We start from the raw sequence: 24,282 nt of genomic DNA on the forward strand, positions 1-24,282 counted from the left end.
GCAGCATGGTTTCCATGGATACAGCCTTATAGGGACTCTATTTTCCCCCTGATGACAACAGCACAGAAAGCTAAATTCTCATCTTCACTGCACCAGCATAAATTTGAAGCTAGGGTAATGATACTCAGGTTTAACCCCGAGAGCAGAAGCTGGCTCCCAGTCCCCTTCAGCCTTGAATTTGAGATTTACAGGGGGATAGCAATTGAGGGGAAAAAAGAAAAAGAACAGCAGCATGGTCTGAGGGACAGACATATGAAAAGCACAGTACCTCTGTATGAGAAAAGGGGAGAAGTCAAGGCAGAACTCAAACACACTCACTGCTCACTCAGAGGCTTAGTGTCTTGCCTAACATTGAAGTGCAAAAATACAAGTCAGGTTTGGGCTACAGAAGTCTGGCTATAGAATTATGGAATTGGGCCCTTTTTGTTTAAATAAATCAGTTGTTACCATTCTGAAGAAAACCTGCTTCACTTCAGGTCAGGAAGGTATAAGAGTGGGAAGAAGGGGAAAGTGAGAGCCTTGTATCCAGAGCAGGCTGCTTCTTTCATACAGGAGAGAATCTGGCCCCCTTTGGAACACAGTCATGAAGAAACTGAATACAAAGGAGATCCTCACCTTGAGAATGGGCTGTAAGACTCTGATGGCATTTATACTCACAAGCCAGCAAGTAAAAATGAAGAGCCTGGTAATTTCAGCTTTTTGGATCTCAAATGTAAAATATTTCATTTCATTTCCCCCATCAGAAAATGCAGAGGGGCAGAAACAGAGGCCTCCAGGAAACTCTGCATTCAACCTCTGCCTATGGGCTGTGGCAGGTGTTTGGAAAAGGAGTGTCAGAAACAGGACAAATTGGGAATTTAGAAACGTGAAATAATCAATCTCCTTTCTTCTAGCAACCAGCACTTTCTGAGCTAGACCAGGCTAGACCCAGGCTCCTCCTGGGTGTCTGGGTTTAATGCTGCCTTTTCCAAATTCCCTTAAGCATAGGAATTTCAAAACCTTTTAATTTCTGTTATGAACCCTTCACAGTTTAATGTCTTTAAGGCACCTCTTAAAATCGTGTGTACTTTGTACCATACTTATCAGTTTTGCTTTGCTTTGGTTTTTTTTTCCTTTTCTGACATATATTTGTTCCTAAAACAGTCACTGTCCCCTTTGTGGTCTAGCAACACTGGGGAGATTACAGACTTCTGTGATTCAGGGCAGAGGCCATGCCTCTCTATAAATGAAGATATCGTTCAGAGAGACAGAAAGCACAGAATTCCCCAGCATCAACTGATTTTCTGCATTTTTCTAAAAAAAATCCCTCACCAACCAAACAAAAAAACAAACCCAACCCAAAACCTCAGCCCCAAACAGATAATTTTAAATCTGGCTAAATTAAGAGCAAAAAAACTTGACCATCCAGTGAAAGGCATAAAAGACCATTGTCATGAGCACCAGAGCATTGGGAGCCTGCACTGTGTTATTGAAATGCCCAAAATCAACACAGTTCCCCTTTAGGTCTTTTGGAAGGCTGTCCTGTTTTAAGCAAACTTTCCTACTGGTCAGCTCTTCCAGAGAAATTGGACTGTGTACATCTGGTGTGACAAGTTTCTTCTGTCACTCAAATCAAGGAGACTGCATCTCTTTTACGTTTGAAGGTGAGAAAGATATTCACAGTTCTTGGACACAAATAGAGCTCAGGAGAGAGGGACACACAAAGAAGTGCTGTATGTTAGGGTTTTCCAGTGGAGTGAGGCAATATTCTGAGCTTCTCTCTACATGTATGTGGCAGGCTTGCTCAGGAAAAGCTTAGAAGATCTTGTGGCACTTAATAATAGTGTCAGCCAGGGATGACAACTTCACAAATGATGCCAAGATACTACAGCCAGCAATTTCTCTCTTCCCACAATCAGCTATCCTCCACTTGGGGGTGATTATATTATCCAAGGGGAAATTGTCAGTCTGCAGGTCAAGATACAGGAAAGATTACTGGGGAAGCATAGAAAGGAAGGTCCTCTTTGTCTCATAGAGAACAAAGAAAGGGTTTTTCTCCATCTCCTCTTTACTGGTCTTCTCCAATTGCGACACTTTCCAAATCTATTTTTTTTTTTTTTCCTTTCATGACAACTTTCTATTTAATTCGCTCCAGACAGGCTCAACTCTTCCCTATCACATGTTCTACATTCCTTCTGCTGCCTCTTGGAGACTGAACCTACTTCAAAACCCATTTCCCTTTCCCATATGCCTGTGTAGCTGACGCTTCCTGGCAGCTCATTACCCCTACCAGACGATTCTCCCCATCCTCAAGAGCCTGGAAACCCCTCTTCAGGCAAATCCTGCAAATGCCAGCCAAGCTCTGCTTAACCCCCCAGGACTTGGGTTCTGTGCCTTGCTCACACTGCGCCAGTGCAGACAGTCACTGAAGGACATGGGAGTGCCACAACATATCCTGCCAGGCAGGATGAAAGAATTTTGACACGCTCCAAACCCTTTGTTATGCTTCTCCACCTCAAAGCCAACGGAAGGGAAAAAAAATCAAGTCAAGGTGGCTTTGGGTTTGTGATACACAACCAGGGAGCTACAGAGACATCAACGGCAAAAGAAATTCTATCTGACTACAGTAGGATGGAGAAGGACCCTGATTTACAGCAGGAGACATGAGACAAAAGACTACATCAGAAATTTTCACAGCTCCAGCTTTTCAAAGAGATTGTGCCTTCTGCTTTCATCTGTGCTTTTAGGAAAAATCTGATTGGTTGTTAGCCTTAATTAACCCTAGTACAGTTGCATTTCTGAAATAAGGGAAGGTTTTATTTTACACAAACATCAAATGTGGCTTCTCAGCAGCAGAAAAAAACACTGAGGAAAAGGAGCAGCTCTTCCGTCTTTGTACTTTAAATAGGGGATGCTAAAATTTATGGCTCTTGGAGAAATAAAAGCTCAATTTCCCTTCCTAAGCCATTCTGTGTTCCCTTGAACATAGAGGCAAGTGGAAGTGGGGTTTCACGCTGAAAAAAGCACTAAGTAGACGGTTGCTATAGCAACCAACTCCCTGAAACCCATTTATAATTAAGATGGTGGTCTAACCACCCAAAAAATACATCCTGCAACTCCCCCGCCCCAGGTTGGTTGCTTCTCAAATAACAACTGTGTGTTTTTACAGTGAGTCTGTCTGATCAGGGTAAGGTTGGTTAGGTGGGGTTGCAAGAGTGATTATGTCTTTGGAAGTAGTTTGCTACTGAGATAGCAAAAGGATGCCAGGAAACAGCAGGGTTGCAATGCAAGGTGCTTTTTTTGGCTAGATTTCTTCAAGCTTCAATCAATAACAAGATAGTACTTGAATCATCTCAGCTCTCAAAAGTACTCTTCAACTATAATCTGTAAAATTTGAATAACACTTACAAATTTAAAAATGCCTTCAGCTTTTTTTTTCCCTCCACAATTCAAAAGCTGTTTTACATTAAGATCATGCACCAAAACTAATTAATAATTTTTCTGTTAGAAAAAGGTATGTTAATTTTCCCATTAGTGTTTATTGAAGGTGATGAGAGCTAAACTGTATGATTGCAATCTTTAAAACATAAATTAAGAATGGATGAGGTTATTTTAAAAATTACATTTGTTGCTGAGGGTCATATAATGTGAATGATAGAAATGTGAAGGTTTTATGAGATTTTGTAGATGTAAATATATGAACAGACACTTAAAAGGAAGATTTCTCTCCATTGATCCTTTGACCTCTGAACTTCACATTTTATATTATTAAAGACAAATTTATTGTACCCACCAGTCTCTCTAGAAACTGTAATGCCCTCAACCCACAATGGTTAAATGAAATAGCCCTTCACTCATGCAAAGATAAAATGCTAGGGCAGCTTACTCTTTCTAAAGTAAGACTAGTGTCTCTTGCAGCATGTTGCAGATTTACTCAATTAAAGGGGCATTAAAGTCTTAAATATGAAAAAATCATCCAATGCAAAGCAGGCCTTGAAAAGAAGTCCAGAGCCCAGGCACTGGATTTCATTAACTGAAATTAAATAAAATTAAGTCTAAATATTGATTATTTATACTTTATTCCCTTTTTCCTACTTTTGGTTTGTTTTCTTGAGATTTTTTTTCCCTCTCTGTTTCCTCAATTATTTAATCAGCCATGGTTTAACATTTTATAGACCAGTGCTAACCTCAGAACCATGAATTGCAAACTGCTGCTCTGCAGTGTATTTTCAAAAATTCTGGATTTCATGGTCAGAAAAGAAAGGTTCTATTTTTCTAATCACCTTCTAATAAAATATTCTTTTTTCTAGCTTGGTTCTACCCCTTATCAGTCACCACTGAATACCACAACACTGTTCCCATCCTGCTGCTCCTCTCTGTGCCTTAACTGTGTTATAGGGAAGCTGTATTTTTGTAAGGCCAAGTCCTGTAAACTCATTTTTAGCCTAACAACCAGTAAATACAATTAGCAATTTTTATTGATTGAAACTGATAGGATACTGCTCTCAATACCTGTGGGATTTTGTCAGAAATCAATTTCATTTATTGCCATCACGTACATGCTCGTGTGAGCCGCACTGTGCTCTGTTTCCCAGATCAGCAGGGTGGCATTCTTCCCTGCACTGAAATGTGACCTGTGTCAGGAGCTGTGCTGTCTCCCTTGATTTGATAAAGAGAAAATGAAAAAATCTGTAATTGCATTAACTATTATTGGATACCTTAAACCTGAGTAGCAAAGTGACCTCAGATGTGCTTTGGATTCTATACAGACAGACAATTGAACTTCCAAGCTGCCCACACAGGCAAAACACCAAACAACTCCCAAAAAACAACAAACAAACCCCACAACCCTAAAAACAACCCACACCGCAGTTTCTCCATTCCTTTATCTAATATTATACCTTACAGTCTATCAAAAGGAATGGAAACTGAGGCAACTCGAATGAAGGTACATAAATCATCTTGCTGCACATAGACTATAATTGTAGGTTTTCATCTAAGAAACACAAAAATCTTTAATGCTGAAGTCAACAGTGAATAATAAATCATTACCTTTACCCATTTTATACACTTCAAGCTTTGGAGATAAATTCTTGTAAGGTACAACAAGTCTCCTGTAGAATTGCACTGTAAAAGGAGCTACTTTCAAAAAGCAGTTACTTTTATGAAAGGATCTGATGCCCCCCAGAACAGGCTTGGGAATTAAGGGCAGGAGAGAACCAGAACAGCACAGCTGGGTTTGTTTTCACCTGTGCTGAGCACCAGGCAAGCCAGCAATAAGCAATCAGCAGAGGGAGGACTTGGTCTCTGCAAGCCAGAAACCCTTGGCTTGGGCAGGATGCACGCTGTACACCAGCTGGCCCTTTTGGCAAACCAGGAGGCCACAGACTGAATTTGGAAGTGGAGGCGGTGGCCAGACCTGTCCTGCAGTTACTGTAGCTGAGCTGAATAAGGCAGGAAGTCAAAGGAAGGTTGCAACCTGTGTAATCTTAAAAAAGGCAATGAAGATTTTTATGAAGAACTGGTAGCTGGGAAAACTACCAGTGAAACACTGTCAACAATCTAAGCAGGACAGTTTTGCTAAAGGGCAAATTCCGTCTTCTTTGGCAAGACTTCTCAAGGTCACATACCTCTCTCCTGCATGTGCCCAGGACACACACAGAGTGTACAAGGTACTTTGTTCTCCTCAGCCAACAAAACATCTGGTTTTGGGTTCCAGAGATTTCTTTAAGTGCTGACAGCTCTCCATGATGTGGGCTTTTCACTGGGCTGGGAACACCTGGACAGTGAAAAATCCAAAGAAAATGTGGGCTTTTGTGAGAGCACTGCAGTAGGACCAAACATGTTTTGCATGGCAGAGCTTCCATCTGGCCTGGCCTGCTAGAGCAGCTGAGAACCACAAGCCAACGTTCTGGGAGAGCAGAACACCAGACACAGCACATTCCCACGGATTTGCATTGTGAGGCACCTTAGCCAGCCCTGCGTGTGCAGTCTGCTTAATCCTCACTCCACGGATCACGGAGCATGAACTGTCACCGCACATCACCGCTCCCCTCTGACTCCATGCAGCGATTTGCTGGGAAGCATTGCTCCCTACAGAGCACAGGCCCTGCACTGTCCTTTCATGCTCCCTGTTCACAATCTGCTTCAGTGCCCATGTCCAAGCTCGGCTGCCTGTGCGATGGGCTGGGCATGGACTCTGGCCCAGCAATCCCAGTAGTTTGGTCACTAGGGCTGGTTCTATTAATAAGTGCACTGTTAGTCACTGGCATTTCTGAGGGGATGCTCCATGTCTTGAAAGAGCGAATGCTGCATGTAGCTTCCAATTAGCTAGGAAATGTTTTCTGGTTCTTTGCCTAGAAGGGCAGAGACAACAGTAGCATTGTTTGCAATGAACTGCCACCTCCTAATGTTGAGTTACAAGAATTAGTGGGTTACTAAACTACCACTGACCTTCTTTTATTGTTTTTCTTAATTATTCATGAAGCTTTTGAAAAAGGCTATTAAAGATATACTTAAAATTAACAGAAATTTGGAGAGTATGTACTTAGAATAGATGAGTTTATTTGCACCTCTATGGCCCCAAATTATTGTTAAGTAAAAAAAGGGACAAGATTCCTAAATATGATCAAACTTCCTCACTGCTCTGTAACAAACCAGTTCAGAAAACTCAGTCTTTTTTAAAAAAAACCCTTTCTTTAGGCAATTGTAGACCCTGAGCATCCTCCATCATATATGATGTAAATTTTCTTCCTTCTATTCATCAGAATCAACCTCTTCACAATCCTGTGCTACTGCCCTGTTTCTGCATCCTCTTTCATCTTTCTTAGCCCTGGTTCCTTTCTGCAGGGAGGGGAAGAGATGCAGACATAAGGCCACTTTTCTGCCCCCAGGAAAGTGGCTGCAGAGAGAACAGTTCATGATCCACCTCCCTTTGTCTTTGTTTGTGTATGGTTTGGACTCTAAGCCACAAGACTTCAGGAAGGTCTTCCAGGAAGAGACTTACAGACTGTGTTCTGCTGCTGGTGGTGCATTTGCTCTCCTCTTTTACTGTGCCTCTTTGCCTTGAAGCAGAGAGAGTGTCTCACCTTCAATCTGACCAGAGGCATTGTTGTCTCAATCCTGATTTTATTTATTCAGCTCAGGAAATCTATAGAAAATATTCTGCTACCAAATGAGAACATCATATGGCAATCCTCCACAGCACAGGGATCAATAACTTCCCCTGGCAGCAGTTTATCACTCAGTGCATCACACAGCAATCCACTGCATGCTATAGCTGAAGACACAGAAATTTAAAGTGGGCACAATACAGTGATGAATAATGGCCCAGTACAAACCACTCCATAGGTGGGAAAAGATCCTACCAGGAAGGCAGCTTTCTCTAGGACCCAGGAAGAAAAACCTTAAGTCAGTTAAGACTTAACTATTAATGAAGTAAGTGACACAAATACTGAAAACCTTGTTTTACTCTGCTTTCTGACAGGAGATTCCTGACTTTTTAGAGGAACTAGTTACTTAACCTACAGTAACATAAATATCCCAAGCAGGAAAATCAACTGAAAAATCTACTTCAACTAAGTTATTGGCACAGAATATTTCTTTGTGTTTTTGAGGCATACCTGAAAAATCCATCTTAGTGAGAATAAAAAAATGTGTGTTCGTTCAAAAAATCAGAAAACTTTATCCCTGTAACTTTATTTTTTTTTCTTCACATTTCCACTTGTCCAGTTCCAATATTAGAGTGTTGAAAAAACAATGGGTAAAGTCCTATCATTAGAACAATTTGCCAATATTTCAGGAATGCTTTCAAATTTCCCTTTCATTGATTGGCAGAACTAGTAATTTCCCCAGGTTTAACTGAGAAGTAGAGATTTCTCCATTGGGTTATTTATTGGGGAGTGGTGATACTTCTGCTTCTTTAGGAAAACCCAGTTCTACTATCCTGTGACCACTGTTTGATCTTTCTTCTTGACAGTTTGAACGTTTAAAATTGTTATTTGTAATAGGCTGAATTCCCTTCTACTGAACCGTGCTGAAGATCAACCCAGTGTTAGGGAAAAGCATAAACCAATCAATGCTGGCTAACAACAGATCTGATTTTGCCAAAAGGTCAGGCTTTTCTTCAAACACCCTCTCTCAAGATGGGAAGGGGTCACTGGTGGGACTGATTTCTGGTTTGCACTTCACTTTCAAATACTTTTATTGTGGCAACTGAATCAGTTTATAACTTAGCATTGTTTCTTAACTGCATTTTTGTGAATGTAAATACCTAAGAGTACAAAGCACACTGCATGTAGTCTTTCACTGATTTCTTGAAGTCTTGTGTGTTTTATATCATGGGAACTAACTAAACCCAAAATATTTGTGTTTTTATCACAGTTCTAAGTTTGGAAAACATCTATCATATCAATGAGGTTTGCTTCAAAGAATGGCAAAGTATGAAGGCTTAGACTCAATTTATAGGAAAAAAACAACCCCCAAACCAGAAATTACAAGATTCTGGAATTTCTTCCTAGTAATTCACAAGGCTGAACTCACACCTTCCATAATTCAAGAATACACGTAAGTGATTCTGTTTTCATAAATGAGAGAGGAAGAGAGAGAGAGAGAGAGGGAGTTATGATCAGACAGATATGATTGACAGGAATAGACCCTGTCAGGGAGTCATGGAGAGCAAGAAGGTCCCCTGCACCTCCTTTTCTCCTGGCTCCTCATCAGACTTTTTGCTCCAGCCTCTTGCTCAGCTCCATTCCCTTCTCTGGACTCACTCCAGCCTCTCAAGGTCTTTCTTGTCATGAGAGGTCCCAGACTGAACCCAGGAGTGGAGGTGCCTTAGCAGCGCCCAGCTCAGGGGGACAATCCTGATGCCACATTATTTCTGACATATGAAGGCATTGCAGTAAGCTACGTCCTGGTGGAACTGAGGTGTCATATGATATCACCTTCTTTTCTTTCTTCTCCAAGTTTTTATTAGAAATTTGAGCCATAGAATATAGAAAATCTAACCCTGCTTACTGTGTCCTTTTAACCTCTTAAGTGACTTTCTGAAGAGGAAGCAAATGGAAATTTGAAATAAGACACACGATTCAGTTATGATGTCTAAGTAGCCACTTTTCATCTTTTAAATCAAACAGGAAGGTTGCATACTGCATAGATTGGTTTTTACACTGTAGGGGCCTTTTAGCTGATTCATCTGCAGGAATACAAATGCTTCCTAAACACAGATTATAACTGTATAAGTGCTCTGCTTTATCAGGTAGAGTTCCCTTCCCCAGAAGGTCAGGAGCAAGAAGAACACCATATTCAGCTGATTGTGTTGCAACTGGGCACCCTTGGACTTAATTTCCCAGATACTGCAATCCATTCTATAGTCACATCATTTAATGGACATGCAAGTTTGCAATACAATGTGTCCTAATTTTTGGACATGGCGGGGGAAGGGCTATAAAACAGCCTGTGCTGGGTTATGAGATGAAATGGGTCAGTGATTCAGTATTTTCTTACAAAGCACTGGGTGATCTGCATTCACTGGCAGTAAAGTTGATAGTGAGTTTCAGATTCTTGGGATTGATTAAGGACCATAAATCCACTGGATCCTCTCTTCAAAGACTGCCAGTGTGGCAAGGGAATACTTGGGTGGCTAGGAACAGCGTAATCTGTAAACATTCAACAGTATAATCAAAATCTGGAAACATCTCTGTGTCACACATTCATATTGGCCAACTTCCAGTTGGCAGAGCAGCTCTGTAGGGTCTGAAACAAGAGAGCACAGAGAAGCCTGCAGTGATGACTGAAAAAGAGGAATGCAAAGATGACACAGAAATATTGTCTTCTCCATTCGCTGCAGTGCTGGGCATAGTTCAAGAGCTACCGAAGAAAAGTCAGCTGCACTTGTGCTCCTATCTTTTCATTTCCCTCTGGGTTGAGACTGCTTTTAGAGCAGAACCAGTAACACCAGTAGTACCTTGCATGTTCTTAATTTTTATCCAAGCAGGTCTGCCTGGATCCAAGATCTGTTGCTGCAATACTGGACTCCTGATAACAACTGTTAACACAAAGACCTGCCAGACTTCCCACAGAAATGGTGTGTTTAATGTTTAGCATTAGGAGAAAACTGATGTTGTCCCAAGAGAAGTATGTTAAACCACAGAAGGGTTTGCAGAATAACTAACCTAAATGAGGTTTTCACCTGGCAGAAAAGCCAAGGGTGGCTTGGCTGTGGCACTCAGGACTACCAGAGTCTGAAGGAGGCATTCATTTCTCTTCAAGAGGAAGGGAAATGAGCTCAGCTCTCAGCAAAAAATCTGCCCCACAGTTAACAGCCCTTGTGATCTGTTGTACCCCATCACTGGCAATGCAAACAAATATATCTGGCAGGAACCTAGAGGTTACAAAGCCCCAAGGAAGTAATTTGGGCATTTGCACTTTGCCTACCCTGAGGTGTTTACCAAGGCACATCCTAGACTGACTCACTGCTTTTCCTTCCTCTTCTATTTTTTCTCTAAGAGACTGCAATTGCATAAACCCCACAAAGCCATACAGGCAGTTCTAAATAACAGCATCATAAAACTTACAGAAATTACTACAGCCCAGGACAATTGCTGTATTTATGTCACGAACACTGCTAAACATAGCACAGGAAGACTTCCTTTCCCCTTCCTGCCCACCCCACGCATGGCTGACAGCTACATTTGTCTGATTCACTGCCTCACAGTTAAAAAAAGAAGTTAACTTCCAAAATTAAAATCACCTCCTTCAGCAATGTAAAGAGAGTCACTTATACTAGTTAAGATGCAATCTATATTAATTTCTCTCGTTATGTGTATGACACATACTGAACCTAAAAGCAAGTTTTGAAAATAGATCTTTTAAATATATACTAAAAGTAGGAGATTCCTAGAATATTTGCCTTTTTATCCTGTCAGAGGCAACTGAGTTTCTTTAACAATGAAAAGCCTGGTCTGTTGCTGGAGTTTGACTAACCAAAAAAAAAAAAAAAAAAAAAAAAAGGGGCAAAAATACAGTGCCAATACTTTAAAATCCTGCAGAAATTGTTTTTTTAAAAAACCCTACCAAAATGGATCAGTTTTAAACTGCAAGTTTAAAGTACTCCAAGACTTTAACACCCTCAGTGCTTTTTCTTATAGACCTTATCAGACCATGAAGATGAAAAAGTACAGTCTTGTGTGCCTAAATTTAGCTTTTAAAAGCGAATCCAAAAAGCTGACTCAGCTTATATATTTCAGCTCTATATATTCAATTGGGTCAGACTATCAGGCCATAAAACAGGGAAATTCTAATTACATGAAGAAAAGAAACTGAGGAAAAGTCAAAATCATCCTGCTTTTGAGCTAACTGCAGGCAACAAGGATGGCATTAAGTAGATCAGTTCATCAATAATGGAATATGGAGACTTTGAGCACTAAGTAGGTCAGTAGTACGTATTTCTGTTTTACCCTTGGATAGTCACTCAGTAACCTACTTACAGTGAACTCCCACTGCCTTCCTTCTCTTTTAACCAGTCTTCAGAATCACAAAATTCACCAAATCCTCCCATCCCAGTAGAGAATCCGTGATCTGAAAATGTGTAGGGATTGGAGCTGGATTTTGAGGCTGTCATCCAGGGAGGTTGCATTGAGAGGTGCATTGGAATTGTTTATTCTCTGTCAGCTAGGGGTTTGTGAGGAAACTGCCCTGTGTGGCTGCTAACAGGTACAATTCCATATAAATCAAATCTCCCATCAACAGATGTTGCAGAGACTGTCACCAATCCATGGGATTCTTCCAATTATTTGAGTGGGTTCTAAATCAATGCCTAACATGACTAAACCATAACATTTTGTGGTATTTATATGAAGCAATATTGATGTCTGTGTTACTTTTGGTTCCTTGGCTAAGAAAATACCAGCAGAAGAAGTGAAATGCACTATTTTGAAAGTACCACTTTTCCTTAGAGGTTGCAATAAATTATTTTTCATTATTTCAGGTAAAGGAAATTTGCTCTTTCTTCCTCTTTTTAAATTGTTGCCACAGGGATGTAAGTAGAAAACTGCCCAGCCAGCCTACCAGATACTTGCTGAGTCTGTGCTGAAATGATTTCAAAGCTGATAGAAGAGGAGTTGTCCTGTTCAAAGCCAACATCGTCCAGCCCTGCAGGAGGGTAGCACAAGTGGAAATGCTGAAGCAACTGTTCATTCCAAGCTGGGGGCAACCCATGACATCTAATACCTCCTGTAAGAATTGACTGACTTACAGAAATCTGCAGCAGGACCCTTGCTGGCCACAGCAATAACCAGCCAGGAGAGCCAATGGCTGTGTAGGAAGCCAAAACCCCTGAAAAGATTTAATGGGCAATATTTTTACTGTCACCAAACTAAATCAGAAAAACAAAACCAAGCAAAGTTATTATTTCTCTAGGACTACACAGATGGTGACAGCTCAGTGTGGCAGACCACATATAGGAAAATAACATCATAATTCTCAAGAGCAGGTATAAGTCAATCTGGTAATTTCAGCTGTTAAATAACACTTCTTATTTGGGTTAGCACAGGTACCAGCTAGTACAGAGCACATTAGTTGTCCTCTATACATAAGTTTCATCAAGAGTGTAATAAAAAATATCTATTCCTATGTCCCAAAGACTAAAAACATTCCTTATTACTTCAGTTAAATCAAAAACTTTTGTTTGAAAATGCACTTAAAATTAATAAATACTCTAGAACATAAAAATTTTAAGTCTAATGTATTTGCCCACCCCAGGGTACTTTTCATTTGTTCTCCTCACTCTTCTTAACTGAACAAGTAATTTATGTGAGTAATGAAAATAATCTTATTGTGCAGCTTTTAATCTATTATTCAATAGCTAAAAGGAAAGTAAAAGTCACCCTTTCTATCAATAATTCAGTCTCAGTGCTAATGCAGCTATTCAGCTGCCCCCCTCACAAGGCCTCATGCATTTTTAATGCATTGGCTCTTTGCTAGGAGGTCGAAGATGTGAATTGTGGTTAGAAACACAGTTACCAGGTGAGGGAAGGTCAACTGAAGAAAATATTCTGATTGCAAAAAATGGAACAAATTAAACTGGCAGGAGTGTAAAAGAGAGCTGTACAGTAGGGTCCTCAGTGCCTGACTTTGCTGAAGACCAAAAAGTTAAAGCCAGCAGCCAAGGCTGCCCTGGCTGGTAAAGGACCAGGAGCTCTCAGCAGTGCCAGTGAAGCTGAACGAACTTCAGCCAGGTTGGTCTGATGGGGTCAAACATGTGCCCCAATTCAGCCTCTCCTCAGGTATTATTTGTTCCCCTACCTGGATCCAAATCCACATGCTGGGACAGGCACTCTCTCCAGAGCACCACAGACAGAGGGCAAGGCTCCGATGAGAGCAATTATTTCCCTCAGAGCTAAATTGTTACCAATTTGGATAGAGCTGTAATTTGGGTACCTCCCGCTGAACTTCAAACCTGGGCTGCCTGGACTGGATCTCGCCATCTAACCGATCTTCCTGATCTCTTTAGCTTTAATTCCAGCAAGGCATTTTTAGAGAATTGCTCCTTAAACATCACAACAGTCTTGAAAGCCCCAGAGGTACAGATGGCACTGTTGGTTTACCTTTCTTTGCAATGTATGAATCAAGCACCTGCAAGAAAAAGTTAGCAAGGCTTTTTTTGTCTCCTTATAACTCCCTCTGAGAGTGTACTTTACTCTAACAGTATGGTTGCCCTCTTTGGAAAAGATTAGTATGTCAACAAGCGTCTTCAAGAGGACTCCACAACCTCTGAGCACAGGCAGGTACCATCTCCTCTCCAGGGTGGCACAGAAAAGCCCTGAACTGACACTAGAGAGACAGATGAACTTTTTAGACCTCTCTCAAGAAGTGGTGCATGTGACCTTGGCACCAAGAAGCTGCTGGCCTCTGCATGCCTTCCCATTCTGTCAGACTGAGGGATTCTGGTAGAGACTGACCCCTGCTCATGTGTTTCTGGTCTAAAGCATTCCTTCCCCAGTATGAGAGGCTGTCCCAATCAGTGTTATTCCTCTGCTAAAGGGTTGATGAGCCAGCTGAAGTTTTGTACTGGAAATGGTTCCATTTAATTTTTACCTCTTTAGGTTTAAACTCTGCATGACCCAGCATGTTTTAGGGCAGAAAAAGTAAGTGATTTGCCTTATTTTATCATGGCTCAAAATTAAGCCAATAATTTTTTACGTAACATTTGGCAATTTCTCTCTAGCTCAATTTATTGCTGTCCAGCCTTCTTCAATAAGAGGAAATGATATTAATTTGTTCCTGAGAGTGGAAGCATTCATTTTACCTCTGGAGTTGTTCCAGATGGAAAATAGCACTTGTTCTCCTGTGTGTCACATCACAGCTTCACATAGATTTCTATTCCAGTGGAGTTTAGCAAAAACATATAGAGACCTATAAAATGGATGTTTAGTACCAAAACACACAATTGTTAAAGCCTTATAAATAGACTAAAGAGGTAAAATGAGGTTAAAATGAACAGAATGTTTTAGGCTCTAGCACCAAGTTGATGACAGAAAACCTTCAGGCAAAAGTCAATTACAACTTCAGTTTTGCAGGAGCAAAGAGTAAAGATTATTTTTGTTCTGTTCTGAATATGACCACATATTCCAGACCTGGATGTCTGATTTCCTACCCCTTTACCCTCATTCTCCTCACATGTTAAATGCTGTATAAATGAGGATCAAGTTTTAGGACTGTACTCTAAAGGGCTGGAAATGATGTCTAGAAATGACAATGCAAAACAAGCACCCAGAAATCAATACAGACAGATGGAACAGTACAAGGAAAATGAGAGCACAAGCTGGCCCTTCAGAAATGGAAGTGTCATCAAGGTTTTCATACTTTTAGGAATGGACTTCAAACTCAAGAAGACCCATGGGAAAAAACATTATATTTCTTCATTGTAAGCATAATAAGGAGACAGTGCAGACTCTAATTGTTAACTAATCATGAACAATAAGTATTTAAGTAGACTAGGATAAAACTGACAGGCAGAGATTGGCCCTCAGAAGCCTTGGAAGGGGTGTCGACCACCAGATCATGGGTCTTACAGAGTAAGATAAATAAGGGAAAAGGCACAAAGCAAAATGTATTTGGGTTTGCATAACCAGACAGAAAAATACTGATTTCAAATGACAGTGTTCTGAGTACATGTGCACGTGACTGTGCTTGTCAAGGCCAGAGGAAAGGCAAATTTTGATACCTTATATGTAATATAAACAGAACATGAGCTACAGACTTAGACATATGAATAGAAGGATTTTATGCACAGAATGAAGCAGATGCAAACCCAGCCTGGATATGAGAACAGAGAATTTTGAGTCAAAGAGCAGTGCAGTGACTTGCAAGATAGTGGGCTGTACCAGCAAAAGAAAAAGAGTTGGCTCTGGAAAATTAACTGCAAACATACTTAGAGCAGTTTTCTACTTTTGGTTGCTGGGAGTTTGTTTTCTGACCCTAGCTTCAGCAAGTCAGCAAATACACCATAGATGTGCAACACAAAGATGACATAGGGCTCATTGCAACCCAGACTGACTGTGCCCTGCAGACACAGCCAGCTTGTACTTGGCGATCAATGAGCCAGATGCAATTGGAGCACTGCTAACTGCCTGTAAATGATGCATTTTTTAAAAAAACTGAACCATTTGAGAGACTGTAGTGCATTCATTACCATTTCAATCAACAGCAGCACAATGCAGCACTGACGAGATTTCAATGACTATCCAATGTAAATAATCTGAAAGGCTCCCGATAGCTGGGGCAGAAATTACTTTCAGATTATTTCATTATAGGCTTCCTATTTGGCTAAGATTTTGCACATGTGAATTTGTCCCATGCTTCAGCCTTAGCTGTGTAGGCAGCTCTTTCAGAGAGAGAGAGATAAGGAAAGAAATAAGGTTGAGGAAGGCGCAGTGGAGGCATGGAGAATTGATTTTCAGACTGACTGTGACCTTGACTCAGAGGTTGAACATGAGCTGTGAAGTAGACAATGAGGACAGGAACAAGCTGCAGACAGCAAACCAGCAAACTTTGTTTGGAATTAAAAATTACAGACAAATTCTGACGGCCTGTCCCTGCCCCCATAATCAACTGCAGTAAGCATGTGATGATATTTTAACTTTCAGGGATCACTGGGTATTTATGAAAGCAGAACAGAGCTCAAAAACTGTTTCTTTCAGAGGCAGCATTTCAGAAGGTTGCTATTCAAGCCACTTGTGATGAAGAAAAAAATTAAGAGAAATTTCTATACAATGCATCCCTTATTTTATCATGTTCTGATAATTTCATTTGTTCACATGCTCATAAAATATTTAACTCATTTTCTGCTCTGAAATTTTTTATGATGGGTCTGAAGTAATACGAAGTTTTACAGAAAGAATGTAGTCATGAAGGAAGGGAAAAACACTGTTTTCTGATAAAACACCTGATATAATTAAGAAAAACAGGGAAGAGTGGCTAAAGTGGTTTAAAATTTGCAGTTTGTCACCAAGTTATGGGGAGAGACACAAACTGTTCAGAACCAGAGAACAACCACGGACCACATTACTATTACAGGACTGTTTCTCCACAAAAAGCAGTTAATGAGGCACTGTCTTTATTTTTTCCTGTGCCTTTTCTATTGTGTAGCTCAGGGAAAGAAGGAGCTAGCAGGTTAGGCTAGGTCCACACTCAGAATGATTTGTCAGCACAGGATCATGTATTATAATATTATACAGTACATTATGCTGGCACAGCATTCCAAGGCAGATGCAGCTTATAACAGCAGAAAAAGATTTTTACATTATAACTTCTTGATTACCTGGGATGACAGGTTGGTTTTTATGCACTAGTGACTTCTGGCAGCATAACTATTTGTCAGGTCACACCCCAGGTGCTGTTCCGTGCATAACTGTGCCGTCACAAAGCCTCTAGAACAGTCCTTTCCCCTTTAAGCCATGGGGGAACGTCTACTCTACCTAGAAAACACTGCTTTGGCTTCTGAAGACCTCAGGAGTGACATATAAAGGTTGGAAAAGGACAGGGAATATGAAGTAGATTTTTTCCCTTTCTAAAGCTCATTCTGACACAGACTGAGAATTTGAGTTCCACAAGCACACAGAACTGCACAGTGTTCAGAAATATAATATTACAGCATCAAGGTCCTCTGGCCCTGGCACAGAGATCCTCTGGGCTCATAGGGCACCAGCATGGCTGCAGTATTTCTATGTGGGTGGTCAGTCTTCAGCAGGATTGAAATCCAACTCAGTAGTATTGGGATTTTCCTACAAAATGTGGTTTGAATAGAAATCACAGTACTTATTTTTGTTAGTTGTGGTAGTGTGCTCAAGGTGTCATTCTGAAATGGTATATGCCTTGAAACTGAAGTAGCTGGGAAAAAAAAAAAACCACACCTCAATTTTTTTAAAAAATCAGGCCAATTCATGATTGCAATTTATTAAAACAATACTTTTTAATGGAAAGGGGGTTTTTGCATATCTCCATGGCAGACCATTAAGACAGAATATATGCCTGTTATGTGCTTGCCAATTATGATCAATTCTGTTCTACTGTAAAATCTTCTAGGTAGTGAGGCATTTTTCCTATTTTCCTGGAAGCATTTTTTTATTGTTTCAGTAAACAGAGTTTTCAAAAATAATATTTAAACTTTTGAAAAGCAGCATGCTCCCCATCTGAAAATCATTCCATCATAAAATTCCCAGCTAACCATCAATCCAGCCAGAGCAATTAGCTCTGCCTGATAACAGAGCTATTAAATAACCTTGGCGTCAAGGTTACAGGAGTTCAATGGCCAGGCTAGACAAAGAATGCTTCAGGGCATTCCCTCATGGAAGAAACAGCTCCTGCAAAGGGTCTGCCTCAATTTCCCATTCCCAATGTCTACTTAAGTTAATCAGCTTTCTTCTTCGGGGGGAGAGGGGTGGCAGTGGTGATGATGGAGCAGAGGTGGGGGGCCCTGAAGTCTCTATTCCTCTATTAACTGGTGTTGTCATTAAGCTTCCAGTTCAGACTTTTTGACTTAGAACCAGCTTCTGTTCCTCCTCAACTGCAGTCAGCAGGCTTTTCTCCAGCTTGGAGAGTCCATATTAGTCTGATCTTCCATAAGATACCTGTTCAGCTTCACTCATCCCGTCACTCTTGATTCTCAGGCTGACGTAACAGGCATATCTTTGTCCCAGATGAGAGAAGGAGAAATCTCACAGTGCAAGATTCTGCATCCTAAGCCCTTAGGGGGACAGTGGCCCTACATTCTAACTTGTTCCTGAGATTAATAACTCCCAAGGCACTCTCCTCTCCAGCAAAGGCTACATCAAATATTTTTTTAAACATATTCCCTTAGGCACATGAGCAATTGATCTTGCAAAACATTCCTTCTGGCTTTAAAGGCCCAGTGTTCAAAGTATGTACAATGAGGCGTATAAATTCTACTGATAAAAGTCACACCAGGAAAAAAGAGAAAACCCATCAAATGTGATTGTAGGAGGAAGGAACTGAGAGTTGGAACATCACTGGGTCTATCACACAGTTTTAATTTGCAGGTAGAGTGGAGATGTGAAAACTTCATCATAAAAAGGGCCCAGCTCAGGAACTGGGTTGTTCGATAATGCCAGTAAGGACTGAGCTGATATTGACTCATAAACTCTAGGGAATCTGCAGGTGAAATGACTGTGCTGTGCTTAGGAAATACTGAAAATTCAGGCTTTCTGTGTGAGAATTGGATTTAGTAGGGATGATGATATTGGAACTTACAGGCTGCAATTGCCAGACACACATTCAGAACCCGAAAATTCAGGTACCGGACCTACCGATGACCCTGCTGCAGCCCTCTCCTCTTCCCCCTACTGCTGTTCTGCTGTGCCACCTCGTGCTCACCAGCTGATACTGCTGCATGGAACGGGACACCTGCACTTCACTAAATCCCTCATGTCGAACTTTCTGAAAGCAGAGCAACGTGCGCCTGTGCCTGGTGACACAGCTGTAAACAAGGCACGTGAATATGGAACACTGCGCTGCCAAAATCCTTTCTGTATTCTTGTGAAGGCCGAGATGCTCACAGATGTTTTCAGACTTCCAGTGATTACAGGCAGAGTTTTCAGTTTGTTGCAATTCATATTGTTAGGTAAGATCTGCATGGTGGACATTTCTCACAGTTGCTACCTGAGCCATTGCACTGCCTGCTGTCCTTGTCCTGTCAAGCAGCATTGTTGTGGGGCCCTGAGCAGGGACGCACATTAAGGAATTCCCTGTCCTTTACCAACTTTGATTCTGACGCGTAGTATTTTGAATAACCACACGACTTTGTGTTTTTTACTTACCTCACTGTAAAATGGATGGCACTTATTTATTTCGCCAGGGTGACAGAGCTTTGGCATGATTTTTCACAGCAGATGGGTGATAGAGATCTGCAAATGACATTGCTTTAACAAACTGGCAGAAACATTTTTCTGATGACAGGGCACACACTTGGAGCTTTGCAGAGTACATTCAACATAAGGAAGCACAGCAATCCAAACAGCTGAAGAAGGCCTTTGCATTTAGCAGATTTTCATGTCATTTGTCCAGACATATCCTAAACCTTTTTGATTTTTTCAGGAGCTGCTGACATTAGGGTTACATGGGGACTTTCAAGTGCCAAACCCCTTGCTTTTGTAGTGCATTGCAAACAAACTCTTCCTGTAAGCAAAAAAATTGTAGAAATTGTACAGCTTGGGAGTCAACTTGATAAACTCCTCACTGCAGTCACAGAGAACCCGATCACAAAATACATTTATTATGTAAAAATGCTGCAGCTCGGACCCAGCAGCCCGAGGCCGCTGCAGCAGGGCCGCACAGAGGGGCTGTGCCCAGGGCCTGGAGCCGGAGCTCAGCCGCGAGGGGTCAGTGCTCCACCGGCAGCGCTGCGGCTCCGCGGGGAAAATCCGCTCAGCGCTGGGAGCGCACACGCTCCGCAGCTCCCGCCGGCACCGCACAGCGCCAGAAGCGGTCCGTCGGTGCCTTCTGACCCGAGGAAAAACAGCCTCCGGAGCAAGGAAAACAAACTGTAGCAAGCTTATGAACATCACAAATACCCGTGCTGGCCTGCCAAATACCGCTGCAGTGTTTTTGTTTGGGATTTCTCAGGATTAGGCCTCCTCCTAGCTTGGGAAGCATACCTGGGTCAGCAGAGCGGACAGGAGCGCAGCTATTCCCAGCACTTGGAGCACAGGCACAAACTGGAGAGTCATTTCTGCTACTGCCTAGGGACACTGACAAGCTGATTGCATACAGGAGACCCTAAGCATCAGTTTCTGAGTAAGAATAACCCCTGGAGTTTTGAAGGAGTATAAAGATGTCTTATATTTATATTTCCAGTTACATGAAATGTAAAGAAAGTAATGGGACAAAACCTTTTTTTTTTTTTTTTACTTAAGTAAGCCACCTCTAAGCACATTTTAAAATTTTTCTGGTTTCTGGGGTGACTCTTATGTGTTGAATTTCTAAGCCCTATTTTACATGTTTCAAAGCTTCCAGTGAGAACTGGGTAAGAGCAAGCTCCCACTGACACAGAGGTGGGGCTTTGGTGACCAAGTTCCCCTCTACATCAGGCAGGCTGCCCTCCAGTGCCTGACCAGTCGCAGTTCTGGTGCCTGCTCCTCACAATGGGCAGAGGTTGCAGCTGGCAAAATGAGTCAAGAGTGCAGCAAGAACCATGCTCTGAACTGCATCTATGAGAGCCTGCTAGTCCCAATGCACCAGAGAGGTCTGTCTCAGCTGATCTTATATTTTTTAGGGGTCCCTTAGGCAGGTGCTTAGCAAGAACCATCCAGGTGAGGAGTAGGCATTTTCTTTCCTCCACTGCCTCATTCAGACTTCTTTACGTTAGCCTTCCAACCCATGAAGGGAGTCATTTACATGATCTCAAGAAAAAAAGGACTCTGCTTCTGAGAGGACACAAATAACACCAGAAACAGATTGATCTGTCCAGATGTATTTGCTCTGTTTTAGTGCCACTGCTGCCTGTGACAGCAGCAGAGACAGGTGTCACAGGAAAACAGAACAATGACAAAGAAAGGGAAAGCTGAGGGGTCTGGGCTGGGGAAGGGGGTCAATGGGAAAGGTGCAGCTGGTAGGAGAATATTAAAGCAAAACAGAACTGATTGTAGTTTTCCACCTTTGGTTCTTTAAGTGAGGTTTCTCTGCAAAAAGACTTGGAAACCATTGCACTGCATCACTGGAAAGACTCACGAAAAACTAACCACATTTTTAGAAATAGTGAAGGCTTTGGGAACTGCTATACTTATCTCATGAAAATTCAGAAGCCTAATGACAAAACTCCTACTAAAAAAGAAAACCCCTTGCAGGAAGCTGCAGATGGCATAAGGTACAAGGTTGACAAGTTACTCTAGACTTGTTTGTCTAAACAACTGGAAATTCTTATGTCATAGCTAGTCTGACCCTGGTTGCATTCTGGTGGTTTTTATTTCTGGTTTTGGTTATTTTTCCTTCATTCACTCACCAATATATTTTAAATAAAAACCTGAAACAAATATGCAAACATTTAAGATGTTTTTGCTTGTTTTGCAGGTGGAACACTGAAGAACCCGTTTGTAGATATGGGTGCACCCCCAACACAGCTTAGCATGACAGTTCCATGACATTATATCAAGACCAGAATCAACAAGGATTTCTCTCTGGAGATCTCACCAAAGTGTTCCAGCAGAAAATCATGCCAGTCTGTGGGAATGACTGGCACAGTTAGGAGTTCTGGACAACCACATCCCCCTGAAGTCATAGTTGCAGATGGCTGGTAATTAATACTCTTTTTAAAAAACAAAACCAAACCCAAGTTCAGTAGGATTTTGAAAAAAATTCATGCCATGGTAAGAGTTCAGAAAAAAGCGAGAGCATATTTCTGTCATATCGTGCCACACAATTGAAAATATCACTATATTTTTAAAAAACAAGTATGTGCAGAATGAGCTTTCATTTGGGAAGTTGTTATGAAGAGGTAAAATTGTTTTTGGTTGTACTAAATTTTCTTTAATTTTAGAGAAAAGCTTTATATATTTTATGGCAACCAAGCCACAAGGTTCTAGACTGCAGATCACACTGCCATGTGTGGTATGGTATGGCAAGATTTACTGCCTAGGAAAAGGTATTTTTTTTAACAAACAAAAATATCAGTAAGCAGAATATTGTATGCCCTATATTTTCCAAAGACATGTGTTTATCATAGCAGAAATTGTGAGCAGAATAATGAGTTACATGTGAAAATCACCATCAAAAAGATGAATTATTTGATTCCATTTTAAATGAGAGAAAACAGGGTTTTAATATCCATGATAACAGCTGAACTTAACCTTACACAAAGTCTTCCTTTTCGAATTGAAAAACTGTTCTCAAAGTACAAAATAAGATACTATTAACCAGTTTTCAGTTCTTTTTGGCATTCTTGGAGTTAGTTTAACAGAACAGTAATTTTCATACCTCAGTTCGAATCCGGTCTTGGCTGTCATAGATTGAGAATAAATTGAAAAAAACTTGACTCCGCTTTGTAGATGAAACCTGATGATTAAATGGTCCCTTGTGGCCATGGTGTGTTCGTAGATATCTTTACAACCTCCTCAACAGTATCCTGCCTTGAACAGTATTTAGGGGCAGCATTTTTGCCCTGAGATTTGTTGTCATGGGGAAAAGTGGAAGAAAGGCATGAGACTGGGAACTGCAGCAAGGGAAAAATACCTTAGATTAGATGCCTGAATTTTGATATCAAACGTTAATTTCTACCTTTGATTACTAATAATGCAAAGAATATATAACCACAGTATTTAAGAGATGTCTTCATTTTGCAGAATCTGGGTTTTAAAATGCATGGTATAACAGGACTATGAAGATATAAGGTGAAATCACATCCCCTAGCTCTGGAGTTTTCTCAGTATTACTTGACCCCTAGGAAGAGGACAGCTTCTCTCTCCAACACCCAAGACTGCCAGCACAAATCAACTTTGAGAATGCAGTCATTTTACCACAAGTATCTCCTGAAAATATAGATTATAAGTGTCTAGGACCCTCTTTCACGGCACACTGGTATTTCTGAAGACTGCTTCAAAGTTGCCATTTAACCTACAAAAGCCTGAAGCGCCAAGGAGTTTGTCATACAGGCATTTTTCACTAAAATACTAGGTGACACATTAGAATTGAGCTAACCAAATAATAATAAACATAGGGCTTAATATTCCAGAAACAGACAGTCTGTACACAAACTAGTTGTTCCTCACACAAGTGATCCCTCTCCTTTTGCAATTACCACAGTAGCCTCCTTCACCACCTTCAGCTCACCAACATCTCTTATAATAAAGAGCCCAGAACCTCGAGGAAGCAAAGGCAGAATTTCTTATCCTTGTAGCACACTGCACATCTCTTCCCTGGAATTCAGGCTGAGTAACTGATTTAATGGACAAAGACAAAGGAAAGAAAAATCATCTTTCTCCCACACAGCAAAGGAGACAGTATGTCAAAGGAGACATATATCTCCCACCCCACAGGCACAGAGCAACTAAGTAAGTTGGAGCATCTGGTGGCAGGATATTGGAAATGCTTACACTTTATAAAAAAAGCACAGGACGCACAATAAAGTTGCAGGTAAAATGAGGGACTATTTAAGAGAGAACAATGTTACATATTCTGACTTCTACTTAATGAAAAGAATAAAACTCCTGGATTGACAATGTATATGCATGGTACATATATATATATATACACGTATAATAAGTGTGTATACACACACTTTAAAAAAGGATTTGTGCAAACTTAAGCTCAAGAATAGGGATGAAATCTGAAGCAGGTACTTTTTAAAAATCTGAGTAGCAGATTAATAAAACTTCAGTACAAACATGGTTTATTATGTAATTAAGATACATGCATTTATATGCTGTTTAACGTATTTTGTTAACTATTTTTCATATATGCCATATCTAATGTACATATGCTTTATGTATAATATTTTAGTTACCATATTCTACATTACATATTAAAGTCACTTGGATTCAATGTTGTTTGGTCTCTAGTCAATATCACATTATTGTTTTATGTGACATGATTGAATTACTATTTTCCAGCTCTGTAAATTCTTTTTTCAGAAACCCCACCCCCCCTCCTACTGCTTATCAATAAATTATTTTCTTTAAAACCCCAGTATATATCAAAGGCTTACAGAGGCAAAATTCACTTCTTCTCTAATTCTTCACCTCTGTGTAGGACAACCTGTCTTATCAGTCAATCAGCACTGGGAGAACCAGAATA

The 24,282-nt window shown here is 40.8% G+C and overlaps 1 protein-coding gene across 1 annotated transcript in view; it reads left to right on the forward strand.

Annotated features, from left to right (window-relative positions):
* The window catches only part of AMER3 (APC membrane recruitment protein 3), a 38,813-nt gene extending 14,785 nt beyond the window's left edge, over nucleotides 1-24,028 (forward strand). The window contains exon 3 of the mRNA XM_040074781.2: nucleotides 21,565-24,028. The gene's annotated coding sequence lies outside the window, so the exon portion shown is untranslated. The remainder of the gene's footprint in view (nucleotides 1-21,564) is intronic.
* The last annotated feature ends 254 nt before the right edge of the window (nucleotides 24,029-24,282 follow it).

Source organism: Hirundo rustica, chromosome 10 (assembly GCF_015227805.2).
Source record: "Hirundo rustica isolate bHirRus1 chromosome 10, bHirRus1.pri.v3, whole genome shotgun sequence".
In the NCBI taxonomy this organism is placed as follows: Eukaryota; Metazoa; Chordata; class Aves; order Passeriformes; family Hirundinidae; genus Hirundo; species Hirundo rustica.